The following is a 24,629-nucleotide window of genomic DNA, read 5'->3' on the forward strand; positions in this document are numbered from 1 at the left end:
ATGCTAAGATGCTAAAAGGAAAACCAGATGGAAAAAGATTAATTAAAGTGTTCCCTTGTACAATAATGTGCTATAGATAATTACAATGCACTGCACACTGCAATATCAAACAAAAAAATTTTAATTTTAATATTTTTTTGAACTTATTGAATATTTATTTTACTTTATGTGTATGGGTGGTTTGTTTGTTTTTTCTGTACACATGCAAGCTCACTGAGAGCATTCCTGGCAACAATAAACACCAGAGTTAAGTAGTAGATCCTGAACGTGTGCTTATAAATAGTTGTAAGCTGTCATGTGCATACTGGGAATTAAATAAAGGTCCTCGGAAAGAGAAACAAGTATATTTAATCACTGAGCCACTTCTCTAGCCTCCAAAAGAGGATTTTGACTAAAGGAATGATAAATTCTGCAGTAAAGTATTTTTACCTGGGTTTAAATATTTTACTGAAACGTCACACATTTTCTAATAGATATGTACTTTTATATGTTCCAGTATATTCTTTCATTTAAAAAATCTAAACTGCATTTAAGATGTTACAAACATACATGACTTGTGCCTATTATCTAGAATTTTATTAGGAAATATATTGTTGAATTTATACTATAGTTTTAGAATTATTTCTTCAGCTGTAACCTTTTAAATCAGTATCCTCTTAAAACATTGTCTGTATTCCTAAGGTATAGAGAAAATCAAATTAGATTACTTAATTATAACTTATTCCTAGTGACACCCTACAAGGGGTCCAAGAACAAACTATTACTTGTAACTTTCTGAAATTATCAGGCTTGCTAATTAACAACACAATTTGAATATCATTTACTCACAGGAAGGCTTGAAGCAGTAATTTTATATTTCTAGGAATATAAGTTAATTTGTGTATTGACTTATGTTTAAAAATTTATTTAGTAAGAAAATTTATATTTTTCTTTAAATTGGTAATTTTGGGAGTGTATAAGGTAGAATATACTAATCAGTCTCTTTCACACTAGATGCAACAATGTTTAGAAGCAAATGATATCTTTGAGTAAGTATTCACTGTTCATGTTCATACGGTGTATTTAACACATTATTTTGCACCTGACCTTTTTGCAATCTGTTGGGTAATGTCACTTTAGATTTATGTTTTGAATGTGATAAATTTGAAGAAGAGAGGTATTTCTCAGTCTGAAGTCACTCCCTTCAAAGAGTATGAGGAACGGAATCTCTCAATCAAGATGGATGCTGGAATTGAAGACCTGGCCCTATTGCAGAACAGTGAGGCAGCATCAGCTTCCTGACTGGCTTGGACGTTGTCACCGTGGTAACGATGTGTGAGGTAGTGTGCATAGGTAGGTGGAGCATAAATGATGAGCCTGAGTTTGTGGCCTAAAGAAACAACTGCGACGAGCAAAGCCATTAGGTAAAGTTGTGTTTACTCTTTTATCATCATCTCTAATTATTTGTTTGAACCAAGATCCTTTAATTACCAGTCAACATTGCCGAAGGCACAAGAAAATGCGCACACATTCGTCATTAATGAATAGCAGCTCTTGCTGAGGCTCGCTCTGGTCTAACTCACTATTCACAGTGTTGCTAAGGGATGGCTTTCCTTTACAGCAGATATGGAGAACTTCATTAGCAAATTTGCTAATTAGTCTTTGGCTTTAATAGATAAACACACTGACATATGAAGACAGAATAATCACTTTTCCTAAAGGACTATAGTTGCCTTTCATTAAAAAATAAATAAAAATAAAGCCCCAGGTTTCTAATGAGATTCATTATTTCTAGTAAATAATCTTTGCAAAATGAGTCAAAACATGACTGATATGTTTCTGAATTCCAGTTCACTCTAACTGTATTAGAATGCAGCCACCGGGATGGTAAGCATGACAATTATTTTACTTTTCTTTTCTAAATAACAGTTAAATACTTGAAAACCATATTTTGATATAACTTTACATTAATGATACCCAAATACAACCAGATAACTTTCATTAATCCAGCATTTTTATTGTCCTTCAAACCCCTACCAACATTTTGAAAATTCTGAATAAGTTGTGTGCTCTGCAGTTAGATGTGGACAAACTGGTGATTGACCAAAACCCCTACCAAGATTTTGAAAATTCTGAATAAGTTGTGTGCTCTGCAGTTAGATGTGGACAAATTGGTGATTGACCAAGTAAATGATTGAACACTCATTGGTTTTATTCATATTGCATGAATTAAATTATTTGTTTAATTGCATATTATACTCGTTATTTCTTTGTTGTCTTGCTTTATCAGCATATTAGCTAAGGTACCCACAGGAAACACAAATCTTTTAAAAGCAGACTTAGATAGAAGTAGACGATGATAACCAAATGACAAGAAATGTAGTGATCCAAATCAGCAGGGCCAAACCATTACTCCTCACAGAGTTAGAAAGAACAAGGCAGGCTTATCAGAAACGGAGAGTGGAATTCTGATAGGCTGTTCCTTCCTAATAATAAGGAGCAACACTCTGGTCTCAGTCTGTCTCCAGCCTATCTCACAGAACTTTCCATATGTAAGATAAATCTGGAGATAATGAGCTAGGAAACCCAAGAGATATTGTTCCCTGGACCTCACCAACTAGGGAAAAATGCAAATTGGCATGGAATGAGCATAGTAGCTATCACAATGCTGAATATAAAGGGATAGAAATGACTCTTTCATATGAATATATATACACACACATGTGTGTGTATAACATACATATATAAATGTTAGAAGGTAGTATAGGATTTCATAAGGCTTTCAGACATCCTTAGTGCTGGTTGATGGCTCCTAGGAGAGAGTCAGGAATCCTTAAGGGGGTGGCCCCCAGTAGGTTGACTGTGCTCCCACTAATGTCCCCATGAATACGTTGCCAGCACAAATTGAACTGAGTAGGTTATGAATAAAACTAAAGCAGTCACAAATTTGAGAGGGGGTAGGGGGTGCATCTGGCAGAAGTTAGGAGGAGTAGTGGGGATGACGATGGCCAAAATACACTGTATGAGATTTTCGAAGAATTTATAAAATATATGAAAATAATATTAAAATATGTTTATGTTATTCCTATTTTGGAATTATATAAATGTTACATTCATAGTGAATTGGCCATTTGTATTTGGCAAACTGAAAGTAAACATCTTTCCTATCTTGTTGGGTCTAAATTTCTGAATGGAGATTAAAATCTATCATATCTCATCTCTATGAACTTAAAACATCTATCTTAATCTAAAAACATCCTAACCCCTCACCTACTAAGCTAAATTAAAAGACTAAACTTCTCAAGTTTCTGATGGAGTTAAAGACCAGAAGAATTAGTTATACAATGAAACTTAGTTGTTTAGGGTTAAGATGTTTTTAGCTCTAGATAGATGTTTAAAGTTGATAATGACAAGATGTGATGGAGATTGATTTACATTCAGAATTTTAGATGCACCAACATAGGAAAGATGTTTTCTTCAAGGGTATCAAATACAAATCGCCAAAACACTAAGACTGTAACATTTGTATAATTCCTTATGGTGTCATGATTATTCTTGCTATAGATAGCTTATTTTACATATGTGGAACCATATAAATGTATATGTAAAAAAAAAATAAATAATTTTAAAGGGGCAGAAATGACAATGTTTGATGTGTTTAGAGGGATTTTTAGTATAAAACTATGCAGTGCATAATTGCAAGAGAAGTTCATAGAGAAATTTAGAAGCATGTTTTCATGATCTACCATCATGGTCAGGCACACGGATCTCTCTACATTACTGTTATGCAGCCAGGGCCCAATCTCACTGGGATTCTCATAGTTGGACACTCAGTTTCTATCAGGGTCTGACATGGATTTGTTCCTCAAAAGAAGACTTCACATTTTATTAAATATATGACCTTGAAAAAAGTATCCTACTGTCTCAGTGTTGGTTATTGACAGCAGTCAAAAGAAAATAAAAGACAACTGGATACAGCACAATGGGTATCAATTATAAAACATCAAGAAAATGTCCTGACATGGTGGAAAGATCAATGATAGTGGTTATTAACCTGTGGGTCATGACCCCTCTGGAGGTTAAATGACCCTTCCCTGGGAGTCGTAAGATAGTCATAAAACTATCAGAAATCACAGATACTTCCATTACATTTCATAACAGTCTTAAAATCACAGTTATAAAGTATTAACACAAATAATATTATGATTGAGGTCATCACAACACAATGGACCATATTAAAACGTGGCAGCAATAGGAATGTTGAGAACAATGATCTAGAAGAAAATCAGAAGAGACGTTTAGAGGAAGAATAAGAGACAAAGCAACTTAACAGATGTATCCACTGTCAAATTGAAGAGACAAAGATGAAAGTAAAATGGAAGAGGTGGTCTCCACATGGCAGAAGGCCAGGGGTATATTCCACATGGTTGAAGGTCAGGGATGGACTCCACACAACTGAAGGCCAGGGGTGGACTCCCCATGGCTGAAGGCCAGGGATGGACTCCACATGGCTGAAGGCCAGGAATGGACTTCCCATGGCTGAAGGCCATGGGTGGACTCCACATGGCTGAAGGTTATATTCACTTCCATCCTTGTGATTCTAACAGATCCCTGCCTGGGGACAAATACATTTTTTTCTTGGCAGGGGACAATATCTACAGACTTAATGTATCTTTAGATTCTACTTGTGATGTCTGATCCAAAACCAAAAATAACCAGGTTTGTGATTCTGTATAACAAACAAACACAAAAAAAGAAAGAAAGAAAGAAAGAAAGAAAGAAAGAAAGAAAGAAAGAAGGAAAGAAAGAGACAGAGGAATAAATAAATAATTAAATCTCAAGTTTCAAAGAATTAGAGATGGTCAGTAGTTACGATCATAGGTCCCAGAGAACCCAGGCTCCAGTCTACTTATGTACCACTTATCTGCCATTTTCTGGCTTCTGTGGGGACCATTTGCATGTATGCACAAACATACATGTAAGCAAAACACTGATATAGAATACAATGTAAAACCTTACTAAGGACAAAAAAAAAAAGATGTAAGGTACACAATCATTGGTTACAGGTTTTATAATAGTCATAAAAGCTATGACTTGCTCTTCAGACTTTTATCAATATAAAGCTGCCTCAGAGCTTTGTAAACTATATATAACTAACTAACTTAGTGGGATTAATTTATCCAAGTTATTTTCTAAAGATTTGTGAGTTACAATGCAAAGATAAAATCAATACACCAGTGAATAAAGCAGAGAATCTGTAAGATATACCTAGCAATGACCGACAGTCTCTCTGATGAGCCATAGGGCTCAGTGGAGCAACTGATAAAGGTGTGGAAAGGGAGGCAGGAAATGATGTGACAAAATCCACCACAGCAAATTCTGAGAAATAGCTATGAACTAAAATAATGTATAGGCTAAGAAATCTTAACAAACTAAACATCTAATATATAAGACCAACTCTTTTCTTTCCTTCCTGCATGTTTTGCTTGTTTATGTGTTTAAAATGCCCATTCTGGAAAAAAATATGGTACTTAAGGTTTTTTTTAACTATAGTGAAACAATAGAAGGAGTAGGAAGAGGAGAAAGCGGAGGATGGGGGAGAGAGAGAGAAGAGGAAGAGAGGAGAATGAAAAGGAGGAAGGAGAAAGACAGAGGTTTCCTGAAGACGGTCATTTTTACTTGCACTCATGCTGAGAAGGCTAAAAGCCGCAAGCAAATACGCAAGGTCTCAGCTGGCTAAATGACTCAATTGGCAAAACAGAAGCTGCTGACACAGTGATAAGAAAAGATTCATTGCTGCCCCTGCAGATTACACAGTGTTCTGTACAGTCCCTAAATTTCTTTTAGCTCTCCAGGTAAGGGATGTGACTCAAAAGACTCTGAGTTGTACAAGGAAGGTATACAGGATTGGATTTTTATCTGCTCCTCAACCATTTTTTTTTTCCTGCAAAACATCCACAAAGATGAGATGGTTCTCACTTCAAAAAATGTTAAGTGCAGAAAACTGTGTGCATGGCATTTCAAATTGATTTTGACCCATAATCATGGATAAAATGTGGCCAAAGAGGCAGCGTTCTAGAGAGTTCTGACTCCTCTGACTTATTCATGTGAGAACTCTTCTTTCATTTTTATGCACTTGCAGCCATTAAACCTCAAGGCACCATAATTTCATGAAGCAAGTCGTAAAGTCATTGGTATCTCACCTAGGATTTAGATGTTTATTTTTCTCACTTTTTATGATTCTAAAATTTGTATTCTAGGATTAACCACCTTATAAGCACAGCTCAGCAAATGAAGTTGATCCATGCTTTTAGGAGTAGAAAAATTCATGTCCTGAGGACTCCTCTTTCCCCAGGTGCTCCTTCTCAGGAAACCGGGTTATCATCAGTGCTACACAGAGGCTCTCTCTGCACATTTTAAATATACCCCTCTCTGCTGCAGTCACATCATGGTTTAGAAATACTTTACTTATTTTGATATAAATCAAAAAATTAGACAAAGATTCTTTCAATAGATAAAATTATGTTGTGATTGTATACGTGTTGTAATTCACATTACCTTGAAAATATAAGTTCTTAATTTTGAAAACTAACAGAGACCAAGTTATTCTACTTCTCTGTGAAAGGTGAAAGAAGCCTGGAATTGTGCTACTCCCACCACAGGTGTGCTACTCCTATCACTTCCATTTATGTGATATAATTTCCACTTGTCTAAAGTTTTATGCTGTGAAATGAGTTATATATTTTTTTCTTAATGAAGTCCTTTTATTGTTTTAAATTCAGTGTGTGTGTGTGTGTGTGTGTGTGTGTGTGTGTGTGTGTGTGTGTGTGAGAGAGAGAGAGAGAGAGAGAGAGAGAGAGAGAGAGAGAGAGAGAGAGAGAGAGAGATTAAGATCAATGTGCTGGCAGAGTTCATGTATCCTGAGGTTTTCTTTGTTTGCACATGGGAAACACATACTTTTTTCTCAAGTACTTTTATTTTTGTTTGTTTGGTTCCCTGTCCCTCCCTCTCCCCCTTCCTCCCTCCCTCTCTCCCTCATTCCCTCCCTCCCGTCCTCTCTTCCTTCTTCCTTTCTCCTTCCCCTCCTTTTACCATTCTTAAGACAGCATCATTTTTATTAGAGCCCTCATTTCTATAATATCATTTAATCTGTATTAAATTTCAAAAGTATGTCTCAAAATACAAACATATTAGATGTTAGAGATTCAACTTTAAATTCAAAAGAAACATAAGTTAGGCCATGAAACTAACTAAGGTTTCTCTACTTTAGGTAAAAAGTGAAATAATAAGACTTCAAAGACTGCAGTATGAAAGGTTTTATCATATATAGGAATGTTTCATGTCCCAACAATCTACCTGTTGTTTCTTCAAAAGATACTTTGTAAAGCCAATCAGATACATAACTATGTGCACAAAGGGTTGTATCATATCAGCGAGTTCTATGGATTATAAGGAATGGAAAAAAAAACCAGGCAATTTTAAGGGGCTATCACTGATTTAAGAATATCATAGTAAATAAATTATTTGTGGAAGTCTACTTTTCTAATTTAAACTCATTTTCTATTTGTTTAGTTCTGCCAAAGGTCTCCACTTGCAAAGCCAACTGTTTGCTGCTTCTGTACCTCCTCTTTCCCTTACCTCTCTTCTTCCTCTTTGCATTGATTTGGGGTGCACATAACTAGCTATTGCCAATGTCACTGAAATGCTCAATGGAGGGACATCAGAGTGACTGAATTTTAAATAGGAAAAATGGTTATTGAGTCAGCAAATTCTTAGGGATATGTGTGAGGTTTATTCTGAAACAATGAAGAATAGAGAATGAAAAATGTGAACTTACAAATGAATTTCATAAAGGAAACCAGCTTGGCCTTCATAATCTATTATCTTAATAATATTTTTCATGTTCTTTTTACCATAAAAGTTGAAATAGTCTATGTATGCTGTTCAGTGTCAAGTGAAATAGTTTGAGAACTTGTAGAATAAGATAAAGTAATACTTTCAAAATATAAATAGATTAACAGGTTGATCATTTGTGTTTCAAAATTATCTGTAGTCAGAAGGAGATAAATCTGATGGTGGAAGTCACTATGCAAAATGTGGAATTTTATAACTTTGTTGGTTTCTTTAAATATTAATTCTAATTTTTCCATGGAGAATACAGGTGACCTCACTGTTGAGACATTGATGGAGAAAACAAAACAAGTAGCCGGGGCCTCTTGGGAAATATGAGATCGAAATGACATGTTTCACAGGATGACAAAATCTAAAAGGCTTCATGCTGCACTGAATCTGATATGACAGCTGCTCTCATGGAGGAGGTTATAAGAAGGACACTGACGGAGGAAGAACACAGAAAGCTTAAGGCACAATTAGGAGGCGGTCATCTGAGAGGGAAGGGCTGGGCCTTAGAGAAGAGAGCCTGTGTCTGCACTGTGTCCTTGGAATTCTACCCCCTAGAGTGAACAGAAAGAATAAATAATCTGTCCCGTGGTTTTGAGTTGCTTGGAAGACCACTCTTCACAGGACTCAACTTACAAGCTATAAAGCAAAGAAATAAAGAGGAATTGTCTGGGTTCTCTCTGTAGCATTCAAAGGCGTTCACTCAAGGCTTCCTACAAGACCCTTCTTCACTGATCCGCCATTTTCCAAGAGTTCTATGCTCAGAACCATGTCCTTAGCACACAAAAATTTATGACATAGTGACATGTTTATTTATATTTACTTAAAAACCACAGTGCTTGTAGCCAGAGCATTTTCCTTTTCCTTCCCCAGTTGAGTTCTAAAGCCACCAAAGCTAAAGACATCCCATAGATGTGTCCAGCGTATTACTCTGCCTGACAACATGGTGTTTTTTTTATTACAGGACTGATGGATTTGAAGGCACTGGAAATTAAACCCACCCTGGACCTAAGGGCTCTCTCAGTGTTTCCAAGAGAATGGTGCATTGTGTTTCCCACCACTAAGTAAAACTTCTAATAACTGGCGACACTTTGAGACAGTCAGTTGTGTAAAAATAGGCAAGATGTCTTCTGTCATTGCTCAAGAACAAAGAAACACATCTGTACCATCAATGTGACCTACTCCAGCCATCTATTCAAGATAAAGGGGCCTTGAAGAGCCAGTGAAGATGCAGTAAACAGTAACATGAAACTGATACCTCTATGTGCAGCCAGAACCCAGATTTTGGTTCTTACAGGAGGAACATGCAGGTCACCAAAGAGAATTTCCACTTAAGGTGTTTTTCCTAGAACCCTTAGAACTTCCCAACTTCTTCTGCAGCCAATTTTTTTTTAACTAAAAGGAAACTTCATCTTTTGCTCATAAATGGAGCATCTGTTCCATATGATGACTCTACTTCTGCTATTCTTCACAGATAAAAACCTCATGTTTTTATTCACATATAACAGAATTCTGGAGAAGACCAAAGCTTCTAATGGAAGGCTTGGACTCCAAAGAGACTGGCTCTGCTGGAGCTGCCGATCACTCTGTAAGGGAACATAGAAGGATATAACTCAGAGGAAGTGACTGTGTACTGGTGGCAGGAAATCTAATTCACTGTATTTCGCCTCTCAATAGACAAAAGCCAAGGTGTTCAAATGAACTTCAAGCCCACCTTTGATTGTTTATTGAAATAAAAAGTGTTTACATAAAAATAACAAGAAGTAAAACATCCAGGCTCTGTCTGTTAATTAAAAACATTTCATCACATAATCAACATAGTTTGGTTGACTTGATCTATATGTTTCATAAAAAAGTATATTGAAAGTTTCAATTACAAAATTTAACTGAGTCACTAGTTCAAGTTTTCTATTTTGATTAACACATTATGTAATACAATGTATTTTTTGCACTGTTCCTTTTATAGTGCATAATCTACTTCTTTGTACCTATTTTAAGGTCTTACTTCCATATTTATTCCAATATTATTTGCCTGTATGTGTCTTACAGCACTTTTATTTTTTAATTTTATGTCCTGTAGAAAGACACACACACACACACACACACACACACACACACACACACACACACACACGCTGGAATTTCCCTGCATAAGCCTTTAAGCACATGCTGGAATTTCCCTGCAAAAGAACACATCATGCTTATTTCCAAGTTTGTGCTAATTCTGTTTCCTGGCTTTTATTGTGGGTTTTTTTTTTTTGATGAGTTGGGTTTTCATTGTATTATTTCAAAGTTGTATATGTCACACACAAGTAAGTTGATAGTTTTTCATTTATTTATATTTCTGTTTATCAGATTCCAAGGCATGACCTTTAAATCTCAATGATTCTTTATTAGGTTAGCAGTTAACGTGTAGTATCTCATTTATCTAGTGAAATGTTTATTTCAGGCATTATTTCAATGCTAGATTTTCTGTTTATAGCAACGTCTCTGTATCAGAGTTTATAATTCAATGACTCTGTTACTCTGTTGAAAGATTCCTTTGCCTCTCTAATGTGGTTTTCCAGGCCTAAGATGAAAGCCACTGCTATTTTTGCCTGCAATTGCCAAGTAGAACCCGTGTTCAGAGAGTCCTTAGCGTGATATAGAGAAAGAGTTGTGAAAACTCATGCATCCAGCCCCTTCGCTCCCCATAGTGACTTTTGATGACATATTTCTAAAGTTTTTCCCAGTAAAACTATTTTGATATGAAAATAGAAAAGCAAGTACTTTATGCTGCTTTCTGTAGGCCAATTCCAGTGCTTTGAATAGGTATTCAGATTTGTTCAATGTCCCACAAAGTGATCCAGTTCTTAGGTTATTGTCTCAAAGTATGTTTGTGTGGCATTGTAAGGCTAATTTGAAGTAGCACTGGAAAATTGAAATTTATAACACAAATAAAAGAAAACCATTCAATTGCATGATTGGCTAGCATGAGGATCGATCTTACCAACTTCATTGGATTGAGAAAGACCTGGGATATCAGTGAAGCATACCTCTGCCTCTGCCTCTGCCTGTGAAGTACTTGCCAGAACGGACAAACTAATGAGGTATTAACAGCTTTGAGAATGAAGGACAGGGTAAAGAAGAAAAGGAAAGAAACCCACTTCTACAGGCATCCTCTCCCTCTCTGCCCCAGCCTTGCACTGCGAAGTAGCTGCAAATGTTCTGTCACATTGCACAGCACAGTGAAACTTCTGAAACTTTGGACCAAAAGCATTCTTTCCATCAGTTTTCTCTGTAAGATTTTTTATCTACAATTTAAAAGTTTAACATATTCATGGAAATGGGGTTGAAACAATTCTTTGGTGGTAATATTTATTAGGAAATAAAAGCTTCTTTTTTTTTTCCTGGTAAATCTTTCCAAAAGACGGTAAATGTTATTATTGAAAAATGTAAAAGTTATACTGATAAAAATATCATTATTATTCTTCATTAAGCGAAAACAAGATACTTTGAAATTCACAGGGAAATACACATACAAACACAAAAGAAAGAAAAGAAAACTTAAATATTCAAAGCAATTTTGAACAAAAATATGAATTATTTGGACTCAAAATATATTCCAAAGCTGTGGACATATTACAGAGCACCCAATAATAGTCCTAGATATTTATATCCTGAAGGAGAGATAAACATGTTTTTTGTTTAGATCACAAGTAGGGGATGAGAAAAAGACTCATGAGAGAGCAGGTGATGTTTATCCCCTTAGAAGTCGAGCCACCGTGTTGGGGAGATTGGTTGTTAACCAGCTGAAAAACATCCTTGAATGAATTTTGAGCCGAGATATAAATGTGAGCCAAAAACAGGAGGTGAGGCCTTTGGAGACTTGGAGTAGTTTTGGCTGTTCATTGCTCCACTTCCAGATGCTCCTAGAGAGAACTGCTTGAGGGAAGGCTTTGGGGCTCCAGCTGAGGTTCCAGGTTCTGGTTACTCCAGGTTCCAGCAGAAGAAATCCTGCTGATTACACCAGGAGAACCATTACTCGGATATCCTTTCCTTACAGTTTCTTTATTGTGTTCTTTTCCTATTGTTTAGGTAAGTTGGGTTATAAGTGAAGTACTCTCAGTTAATATATTCGTAATAATATATAATTGCTAAGAATATTGAGCCTACAATATTCAATAATTTTTAAAAATAATCTAAAATGTCCATTGACAATTATTTACAATTTCTATTAATATGTATGTCTTTAAGCTCTCTGTGCGTATGTGAATATATGTGTGAGTACCTAGGGAGGCCAGAGGGAATCAGATTCCCTGGCGCTGGGTATACAAGTGCCTGACTTTGATTGATACTGAACTCTGACCCTCTGAAAGAACAGCCAGCTCTCTGTATACTGAGTAATCTGTCCAGGACCTGAGAAGTGTTTTAGTATATCATGCTACAAGAACTTCATTTCTACATTTAGAAGAATTTATTTGGCCCTCTATCTCTCAACTGTTGCACATATCTCAAATTGAATCAGAAATTTAATTAAAAGATCAGAATTCCAAAACTACTAGAAGAAAATGTGGTGAAATGTTTTAGCACATTTGCCTGGAGCCGTATACACATGAAACATAAACATAAATTGAGACTTTGTCATACTGAAATTTGTTATAGCAAAGTAAACAGTCAAATATGAGTAAATACATGACATACAGAATGGGAAAAATATCTTCCAACTATTCATTCACAAAGGGATAATTCTGAGAACATGTTAGGAATACAAACCCATTTAAAAAAGAACTGAACTGAATAGACATTCATCAAGGTGAGACATACACATGGTCAGCAAAAAGGTGAAAATTTAAAAAAAATTAGTTATGTTAATCACTGTGGAAATGCAAATCAGAATCCCAATAAGTTATCCCCTAACTCAGAAAGAAGGGCTATTTTGAAAGATCAAAATATAACAAACGCAGGAGATGCTGTGGAAAGGGAAGCCTCCTGCACAGTTGTTGACTGTTCAGATGTTACAGACAGCATATGCCCCCAAAGACACTAAACCATAATGGCAGCACCATCTTCTGATTCCAGAAGGAGCACACATCCAAAGGACAAAAACCAATATGCAATCAATACAGCTGCAGATCCGTATCTACTGAAGCATTATTCAAAGTCATCAGGGTGGAGAACGGATGTTAATAGTCATTAAATCAATGAATGGAAAAGAAAAATGTAGTACATATGCACAATGGGATGTTGTTTATCTACTTGAACCCATGAAATCATGTCATTTGTGATGATATGGATGAGACTTGATAACATTACAGTAAATGAAATAAGGCACAGAAAGACAACTATCACATGACGTCACTCCTAAGTTAAAATTCAAAGTTTTATTTTGTAGTCATTAAAGCTGAGTAGTGGAATGCCAGATACTTAGGGAAATAGATGCAGGAGGGGCTTAGTAAAGGGTATAATATTGTTGTTTAGAAAGAAGAAAATATTTGATATTAAGTGATACAAGAGCAGTGTGAATATAAATGGCCATAGATGTATTCATTAGTGACTTGGAGAAATTTTAAAATATTAAGATGATGTATAGGTTAATTATTCAGAATGGGCCACTTATCAGTGTAAATAGAATATATATTCCTAAATGCTGTATATTCTAATATATACAGCATCAGCAGTACATGGCAATTGAAAATACTTAAAAACTCAGAATTTGATGCCTGTTACAGGCAATTCTATAAGCAAATCATAACGACATGTTACAAACAGGCAGATGCAGCCCATTCCATCCATATTCTCAAATGCAACAATAATGTTTTAAAATTAATTGTGACATATGCAATATAGACATTTGCAAATGAGTGCATTGGCTGTGCTAGCAAATAAGCTTTATCCAAAGGATAAATACATTTCTCATAACTTCTTGACAAAAGCGTAAATTTGCCACTTAAACTCAGGCCTACCTAGAACTAGAACTAGCTCTTCCCTCCCCCAGACACATGGAACTTGCTAAATGTCTTCTTTAGGGTTGACCTTCCAACATAATGGTTCTGTGTCCTTAGGAAAGATATTTCTTCTGTATAGGTCAGGCATAAAAAAAAAAAAAACTTCATTGTTTTAAAAATGATGACATTTCTTATTTATATCGGGAAAAAAGCACAAATTTCCTAGAGGGACACTCTAAGAAAAGGGAGAGGAACAGGAGTTTCTAGTTACCTTTGTAAACCAAGAAAAATCTATTTCTCCCCTTTTCTTCCTTACAGTGAAACATCATTCAGCTAAAATGTGAAAGGTTTTGACATTTGATTACTATTTCTTGATCTTGGGAAAATAGTTCTACACAGAATTCCCTTAACAGTGAATAACTGACACAAAACGACTCCATACTTGACAATGGCTGCTTTTGTTTGCCCTATCGTCGATTTATTCTTACCACAAGCAAGGAGCAACACAGCCAGGAGACTGAAAGTGTGGTGTAAAGTCACCTTCTTCTATATTCTGGGAGAGCAGCAGCCACTGTGTCCCAAACATTACGGCTTGTATTTTAACCACCAAATATATTACTTCTCATAGATAGTTAGGTAGGTAGATAGATAGATAGATAGATAGATAGATAGATAGATAGATAGATAGATAAATCTTGTATCCTATGGCTTCATTGAAAGTGATTTTTGGCTGTAGGAGTTTCATGGTAGAATTTTTACATCATTTAATCATACTATTATATCATCTGAAAATAAAAATACTTTGACTTTTTCCTATCCAATTTGTATCCTCTTTCTGTCCTTCTGTTATCTTATTGATCTAGTTTAGACTTCAAGGACTATATTGAAGAGGTATGGAAAGTGTACAGCCTTATCTTGTTTCTGAGTTTAGGATAATTGGTCTGAGTTTTTCTCCATTTAATTTGCTACAGACTTGCTGTAAATTGCCTTTATTGTGTTTAGTTATGTCCCTTGTATACCTAATTTCTCCAGGGCTTTTGTCATAAAGAGGTGTTGGAGTTTGTCAAAGGCCTTTCCTCAAATAATAAGATGAAATTTTTTTCTCTTTCAGTTTGTTATATGTTAGGTTACATTTACTTATCTTCCATATATTAAACAATCCCTGCAACTCTGAAATGGTGCCTCCTTGATTATGGTGATGATCCTTTTGATGTTTTCATGGATTTGGATTGACCAGAGATCTAGGGTGGAACCAAACACAACTTGTCTTAAAAAATAAAATAAAATAAAACAGGGGCTGGAGAGATAGCTCAGAGGTTAAGAGCACTGGCTATTCATCTGAAGGTCGTGAGTTCAATTCCCAGGAACCACATGGTGGCTCACTATCATCTAAAAAATGAGACCTGATGACCTCTTCTGGTGTGCAGGCATACGTGCAAGCAGAACACTGTATACATAATAAATTAATAAATAAATCTTTTTTTAAAATGGTTCCTAAAGATAGTTATATTCATAGATTGGTGCCTTGTCCCGCTGTCCTTATGTTATAGGCTTCCTCTGCCATCAGCTGGGAAAAGAAGCAGAGACTTACAACCCAGATACTGTGAAGAGAGAGAGTCTGAACTGGAGGTCTCCATTGAGTCCCTCCACTTGGAGATCAGGGAATCCTGTGAAAGAAGAGAAAAGCTCGTAGGAGTCACAGGGCATGGAGAATGTCGTGAGAACACAACCCAATGAATTAACTAAACAGGGTCACGTGGTCTCAGAGAGAATGAAACATCAGTCATGGGAACTGCGTGGGCTTGCAGAAGGCCCTCTGTGTTGCTGTTGCTGTCAACTTGGTGTTCTGCGGGTGTGTCTCTGAATCTTTTGCCTGCTCGTGGGACTCTTTTTCTCTCCTGTTAGGTTGCCTCATCCAGTTTCAGTGTGTGGGATTTTGCCTAGTCTTATTGTATTTTGTTTGATAGTGTTTTGTTGTTGTCTCTTGGAGGCCTGCTGTTTTCTGAATGGAAAAAAAAGGGAGCAGATTCAGGGGAGACGAATGGTGGCATAGCTTTGTGGGAACCAGGCCCGACTGAGCTGCCTGCCTGTCTTGCTGTTGTACGTACTGTTTTAGCAGCTTCTGTGTCTGTGCTTATGTTGGTTAGCTAGTCACGTTTACTGCTCTGAGAACGTGCCCCTCCCTTCCTTCGGACTTTCCCTCGTGTGCGCAATCACCTTTTGAGAGATTTCACCTGCGATTGGCATTCCTGCTTTGCTGCCTATAAAAAGGCTCTTTGGACACTGAATAAAAGCCGCTGCTGCTGCTGTTGCTCTCTTAGCATGAAGGACCCGTTGTTTTATTGTGTCTTAAATCATCAGTCCCTTGCCTTAGACTCGGTACCCCCGTGGCTCAAGCGCCACATAGCTTGGAGGAGTGGAGTCACGGGAAACTGTAGTCCAGGTGTATTATAGGAGAAAATAATCTATTTTCAATAAAGAAAATAAGTTATTCCTCCTATTTCTTGTAGATAATCTTTCTTTCAATGTAGTTAAATTTAATATTCGATATTTAACTGTATTGTAATATCTGTGCTTTACTAAAAACCTCATATCTATAAATAATATAATTCTTAAAAATAATTCCAAAATTTGTTTTACTACCTAGAATACAAACTATTAGTGAGCTCATTTTATTGAAGTGCTAGTCATTATACACTATGTACATATATCCTTTTGCATTTCAGAAATAAAAGCATGAGTCATCAGGTTGCGTAACTTGTGCCAGTGAGGATTTATGCTTTTCAAATGTTGAGGAAATTTCTGAGGTGATGGTTGTATCAAAAATGCAAATATGACATGTCTGCTCCACACTTCCTAATATTTGCCACTACACTTGACTGACAAGGCTTTTGCAAGATGTTGCATCTAACTAAGTTCAGCATAAACTGTCTGTACAGTATTATCACCCCAACACCCGTTGCTTTACTTACAGTCTAGCTGTATACCTAAGCACAAAAAAAATTGTTTTACTTTAAACTGGCAAACCTTCTTCTCCCAAATTTCAGACAGGTATTATATGTCTATCTGTCTGGGCTCATAAACATGGCTAGGCTCAAATTTAACAAGACAAATATGAAAGAGCAATTTAGCAGCTTAGTCTTATTTTTTAACACAGCCATGCCTTTTGGAAATCGAGAGACATTATTGCCACATTTCTGGGCTGTAGAGAAAATGGAACACATGTACAGACCTAATGATGGATCATAACAATGTAATTAATATTCTTATCTTCTAAACATTTAAATTGTGTAAACTGTGAACACTTTATCATGTCGGACAGACTCAAACTTATTCATATTCTCATTTAACTATTATTTTGTGAGAATTATCTGACCTCTCTGTCACTCTTTTCTTGGCATTTATACTACCTGAAGAGGACTATTTTATTCCCAGCATCTACAAAATAGACATTCATTGCTTACAAATATAAACAAGAATAGAACATGTGGCATTTGTTATCTTATGTTTGGGTTATTTCATTTAATATATTGTCCAACAACTGACCAATGTTACCATAATTGTCTGGATTTCATGTTTATGAATAACTAAGTTATGTTTTATAATCTATGCATTTATTTTATCAACCACTCACACACCAATTGATGCTTCATTTTAATCTGTATCTTGACTACTGTGAACAGTACTTCAATAAATACATAAGTACAGATACCATTTAAATGGGATTCCTTCCTTTAGATAGGTAGCCAGTAGTAGACTTAGTAAATAATGTGAAAGCTTTATTTTTTAGTTCTTATCAAAACTCCATTTTCTCTTTTTAATTAACTCCAGCAACTTACAACAGGCATAAGACCCTCTCTCTCTCTCTCTCTCTCTCTCTCTCTCTCTCTCTCTCTCTGTGTGTGTGTGTGTGTGTGTGTGTGTGTGTGTGTCTGTGTGTGTCTGTGTGTGTCTGTGTGTCTGTGTTGTAACATTTATTATAACCATTCTAATTCTGATTATGTCATGTTATGCCTTTCACTTTCAAATTCCTAATGATTAATAATATTGACAAATTTTGCATAAGATTATTGGAGATTTGTTTCTCTCATACCTCTTGCAAGTATTTTCTCTGATCATTCACATAATATCTGCATTCTGTGTGTGTGTGTGTGTGTGTGTGTGTGTGTGTGTGTGTGTGTGTGTGTGTGTGTAACTTTATAAATAACACGACTTCATGAGTAATTTTATTTTTTCATATGTCTTCTTCATTTACTTTCACTGTCATTTTACAATTTTCAATGAAGAAAAAGGTTTAACATACATGGTTAATAATTCATAGTTTGGGAAGGCATTTTTTTGTTATCAGTTCAGACAATGACTGTGTGATACAGAAGCTCTGTTGGTATTGTGTGTTCGTTTTATATTCAACAAAGCTAATTATTTGATTGAATCATTTCTAGTCATTTTCTGAGACTTGTGTATTTAATCAGTCTTCCTGAGGTGTGTTTTATATGCCTTGTGTGTTTTCATGATAACTTAAAACTTTCATCCAACCTAGCCATACCCAACCCCACAAAATGACTAATTAATTCTTCTGTAGAAGATGTTCTTAAAACCTAAATGTTACCTTGTGACTAGAAACTGCTGGCTAGTGAAAAACTGATATTTGAACTTTAGTTGTATCTTTGCTTTCTATTATTTTGCTGGAGGGAAAAAAAGAATAAATTGGGTTTATAATATAAATGGGTATTCAAAGAAAAGAGAAAAATATTAACTGGTTACAGTGAGCATTAAAAAATATACACAACTATTTATAATAGTTTATAATTAATTTATAATTAATTCATTAAACATTAATGTTCTGGATCCACATCTTGACAGAGTGTATATCTGTAGATACTGCTATTTTCTTCTTACTGAAAGTCCCTTATATACTTCTAATATTAATGTGTTATAATTAATATTCTAATCTTTAAAAGGGGGACTAATGGGACTCATAGAGACTGGACTGCCAACCAGAGAGCTGCATGCAAGAGACCTGGGTACTCTGCTCACATGTAACAGAGGTGCAGCAGGGTTTCCATGTGGGATTCATAAAGAGGGAGTGGAGCTGCCTCTGACTGCATTGACTGCCCCTGGATCCCTTTCTCCTGACTGGCATGCTGTTTCTAGTCTCAAGAGAAAAGGAACCTTTTCCTACTGCAACTTGACATATGCCAAGGCAGGTTGATAACTAGGGGAGGCCTCCATTTTTCTGAGGAGATGGGGAGGAGGGGTGAGAGAGATGGACAAGAAGAGGAGAGTGAGGGGAAAATGGGATTGTGATGTAAAGTACATAAATAACTCATTAAAAAGAACATAGAATGTATTCATTATCACACATTTTTCTCCCATTTAATTTATGCTATTTTTCAAATTTATCATTTAATTTATATGAAGGCTTAAGAACCCAAAAATGTAAATGGTCAAAAATTAATACTTCAAACTAGATCCTTATTTATTTAATAAAGGAATAAACTCCATTACAAATATTGTCATGGAGAGTAAATTTCAGAATCAGAAAAATCATTCCAATGAGCTCATGTTTTTCAAAGATTTTTCTGACACTCGTGGAATCAAGAATGCTGATGAGTTGATGATGAACGATACGGAATATCAACGAAATGATGAGATAATGGAATTCTTCTGATTGGCATACTCTAGTGAAAACAAAATTATGCTAATTAGCCAAACATTACGATTAACAAAAGCCCCAAGGAATACCTGTCCTACCCACTATGCATTTTTAATTAAGATAATTGTTTGCAAAAATACCTGAAGACACGATATTTTTTTAATGAAAAGCCTTACACTTTCCATTCACACGTGACAACATATTACAAATAAGTTGTCTGAGACGCAAGTATAAGTTATGTCTGAGAGGATGCTTCACTGACTTTCTTACAAACAACATATTTATAAAAATAAATTTATGAGTAAAAACAAGTCTTGCAATTTGATATTGATGGCAGTGCTGCTAATATAAGCAAAACCATCCAAGACTCAAAGCATGCTACGTTCACATTCACATTAAGATAATAAATTAAACACAAGTAGACGCTGAAAACCTGGAAATGGATTTGAGTCTAACAGCAGCTTTCCGTTTTACCATAGACTGATGTCCACAGAGTATGTGGATTCTAGTAAGGTGCTTCCCTCCTACACGCATCCTATATCTCCATAACTCTGCTGGCAAAATGCCTGGATTTAGCATCTATCTGTCTCTACCCACAAATGATGATTAATACAACTAAAGAAAACTCAAGCACAGCATTCACAGCTGTGGGTTGAGTCTTTAATGTGAAATTCATTCTTTTGTGTGTCTATCTCAAGTCTGCCTGCAGTTGGACAGAGGAATTGGTGATGAACAGATAAAAATTTTCTTTGCTTCTTAACTAATGACAGCGCAAAAGAGAAAAAAAAGGTGATTATTTCATATAGTAACTACAACATTGTTTGAATGATAGTGATTGGGCTTTAAAATGAATATGATTAAATTAAAGAAATATTCCAATGTATTGTAGAAAGCAACTATATCCAGTTGTATAAGAAGTCACTCCCTGTACCTATATTATATATATATATAATATATCATATCAATATATAATGACTTCTTATATAATAGTGTCACAATTAATTAACAATAATTACTAATCAGATAATCTATGTAAAATTTCAGCAGTAGTGCTATCCAATCATATTAGTCATGTTTTTGCATTTTACCTAAATCTGTCTTCCATGATGGTATAAACTTTGGTAGAAACAAGTACAAGAGAGTTATTTTCTTCTTCATCTCCTTGGAGGAAATAGGCTATTTTTCCTCTCTTGTCTTAATTAGAATAACAAATTCTGTTCTTATTTCTTTGGTAAAGTTTATATAAATAAATACTGTTTGCAGAACAATGTCTATACTGCTTAGACATTAAACATCGGTATAAACAAAGATCATATGTGTTAAAAATAGAGCTTCTTTGAAATCTTGTTGATAAAAACTTCTGTTCACTGTGATCATTTCATAATAACACTGCATGGAATAAGATCTCTGGATGTGTCTGTATCAGAAAATAAGAAGTAATGAAAGAATCATAAAATTAGAAACCTTTAACACTAAAATAGGAACCAAAAACTTGATCAGGGTTTCTAACTGCAATACTGGCAGTGATCGAGGATGTTATAGAACCAAGTACATCAGGTAGAGCTGATGAGAGGTCAGGGGAACAACAGAAGACATCCAGAAGGGACCGCCAGGAGTCAGGTCAACATTTGAGAACTTAGAAGCCATTCTGCTATAAGTTCAGGGTTTTTTTAAAGATAAATTGAGTTATGTGTATTTTTTATTTTTTATTTTTTTCCTTTATTAATTTATTCTTGTTACATCTCAATGGTTATCCCATCCCTTGTATCCTCCCATTCTTCCCTCCCTCCCATTTTCCCCTTATTCCCCTCCCCTATGACTGTGACTGAGGGGGATTACCTCCTCCTGTATATGCTCATAGGGTATCAAGTCTCTTCTTGGTAACCTGCTGTCCTTCCTCTGAATGCCACCAGGTCTCCCCCTCCAGGGGACATGGTCAAAGGTGAGGCACCAGAGTATGTGAGAAAGTAATATCCCACTCTTCTCTTTTCAGTTACTTTTTTGAGTTACTATAATAAATGACAAAAACATCGAAGGGAAGGATACTTTATTTTGTTTTATAATTTCAGAGGGACATCAATTCACTGTATTATGGTGGTTACAGAATACAAAATGTATGGTGTCACTGATGTAGTGGTGACCAACCCCTTGGTGGTGTAACAGGAGGCGGTGTCAGAAACGAGAGACTACCCTGAATTTTTCAGTGTTTATCATACTGACTGACTTTCCCTAGCAAGACCTCCATGTCCAAGTCACCAGAAAAACAGTGCCACCAGCTAGGAAACATGTGTTCACAACACAGCTGAAGCCAGAACACACATCTACATGACAATCTATATAATTTTGGGAGTACCTCATTCACTGGAAACATTCACAAGCCAACAATCTTAAAGTCTTTGCTATTAAGTGAGCCATCTCTCTACATAAATGAGAAAAACTAATAAATGAAGCCACTGGACAGTAAACATATATCTTTACACTAAAAACTGTATCTATACAAATAAATTTAACAACTGAACTATTTTATTCTCTGCTAATATAATAAAGGGATATTTTTTATCTTCTTACTCTCTAAGAATAAACTGTATGATACCAAACCCTCTTTTGGCATCCTTTTAAAAATCAATCTGGAATCTGGAACCAGCATCTATGCTTTTTAAATGAATATTATTTTCTTTTTTTCAGAAGCACTTTTTAATTAAATACATATATATATTACATACATATACAATAAACTACATATACCAAGAAGAACCATGATACAATCAGGAATTATATAAATGTTACATTCTTAGTGCTTTAGCTATTTGTATTTAGGAGCCTGAAGAAAACATATTTTCTATCCTGGTGAGTCTAAAATTCTGAATGTAAATCAATATCTATCATATCTCATCATTATCAACTTAATACATCTATCTAGACCTAAAATCATCTTTTTAAAAGATATATTTTATTAATTTATTCATATTACATCTCAATTGTTATCCCATCCCTTGTATCCTCCCATTCCTCCCTCCCTCTCATTTTCCCCTTATTCTCCTCCCCTATGACTGTTCCTGAGGGGGATTACCTCCCCCTGTATATGTTCATAAGGTATCACATCTCTTCTTGGTAACCTGTTATCCTTCCTCTGAGTGCTACCAGGCCTCCCCATCCAGGGGATGTGTAGACCTAAAAACATCTTAACTCCTAAACACTTAAGCTTAATTGTAAAACTATAGTATCTGGTCTTCAACCCCATCAGAGACTTGAGAAGGAATAAAATAAATTACCTGAGTAAACAGGAAGTACAAGCTAGGAGTTTTCCAAATGAGAAGATGACAGAGACAGTTTGCTACCTGCATAGCATCATCTTTGAGGCAAAATGCAAATGCCTCAGTATGGAGTCAGTTCACATTAGCACATACAGTCTCCTTGGTAGCACTGATCCAGCTCACACTATGTAGGAATAGTCCTCATGTGAATACCATTGCAGTCCAGCTGAGCTCACATTAACATTGGCAGGGTCCCCTTGGTCCTCTTTCTCAGAGTCAGAGTGTGTTGCGTAAAATCAAGCAGAGGAGGTGTTTGGACTCTTAAACATAGGCTTTCACAGCCATACCATGGTGCTGGAAATGATAGCTTCCAACCATGATCCCAGCACAGGGGAGGCTAAAAAAAGAAATATCCTCAGTTGAAATTCATCATGGTCTATATTACAGGACAGTACATTATAAGATTAAAAATGTCATATTTACTGAGATGAAAACAGCTGAGTCTATATTTAAAATTACAATGTATGATTGACATCATTACAATTCATATGCATCAACCTCACCTGTGACAATGTAAAGATCTACATATTCTGTCATTTTTCTTTCAGTTCTATTACAATACAATTAAATTCAGAGGGAAGAAAAGGGGGGATATTCTGTTTAACTTATTTCACATTTAACAATACAAACACAATTTTTATACCACTTCTCCTCCCCAGCACTATACCTTTTGCTAGGAAGCAGAAGACATCTTCCTTATAATGCCATGAGAAAAGAGGTTGAACTCTGTGATCCCCTGGTTAAAAAACAAAAACAAAAACAAAAAACAAAAAAAACAAAAAAACAAAAACAAAAACAAATATTACAAAACTGATAAAGAACATCTCTAATCTTTCTTACTTGTCTGCTCAAGATACACCATGAAGTGAGGAACATCAAAAGACGAGAGGGTAGGCTCATCAGTGGAGGCCTGCACATAATAAACACGCAGCATTCCACAGGTGGCTTCATTTTAGGAGCAAGTGTCATGGCATTGTAAAAGTTATGATAATACCTTTAAATTCTTGGTCCTGAGTTGATGGAACTATTTGGGAAGGATTATGAGGTGTGGTCTTACTGGAGGATGTCTGTCATTACAATAAGGATTGAGGCTTCAAATGATGTCCAGTGTGCTTTCTGCTTCCTATTTGTGAATCAGGATTTGAGCTCACAGTGCTCCAGTGATAAGCCTAAGTGCCTGCTGTGATTCCCCCAACCTCGATGGTGATGGATTCTAATACCTCTGTAGCTGTAAGCCTCAAATAACCCTGCCTTAAATAAGTTTCTTTGGTTATGATATCTTAACGGAGTAATAAAAATTAAGTAAGACAGGCATCATGTCCTAAGGAAATAAGTTCATCATTGGCATCATGGGAGCCCTCTCCTCAGAGTATTGGCATCTCATCAGGGTTCAAATTATATGAGAGGCTGGAAGATGGTGTAGTTATGACCCCTGATGGAAGATCAGAAAATGGAACCTAAGCTGTCTCTCCTTGTAGAAATACAAACATTGTTTTGTCAATCAAGATGGTAGTAATCTTTCATAATCTGTTTTGTTTTGTTTTATTTTGTTTTCTACCACAACAGTATATCTGTCTCAACAAGTAAGTTATGTATCACAGTGTCACAATAAACTTTTCTCATTTTATACTGCAAACTCACTGTTTTAGCATCAACATCACATAATGTCTAAAATATTAAGAAACTAAGGTCTATTGATACCTTCTGGCAAAGGGGAAATCCTTTTTTCCCTCTAGTAGAGTGTCAGTGAGTGCATCACTCATACCCAGGACAGTTTGGCCATCACACAAAAATGAACTTTATGGTTTTTACCGAGAGTTATTTTTTACTAGGACAGATACATAGAGACAGATG

The sequence above is a fragment of the Acomys minous genome, assembly GCF_964271855.1.
Source record: "Acomys minous genome assembly, chromosome: 10".
NCBI classification, from domain to species: domain Eukaryota; kingdom Metazoa; phylum Chordata; class Mammalia; order Rodentia; family Muridae; genus Acomys; species Acomys minous.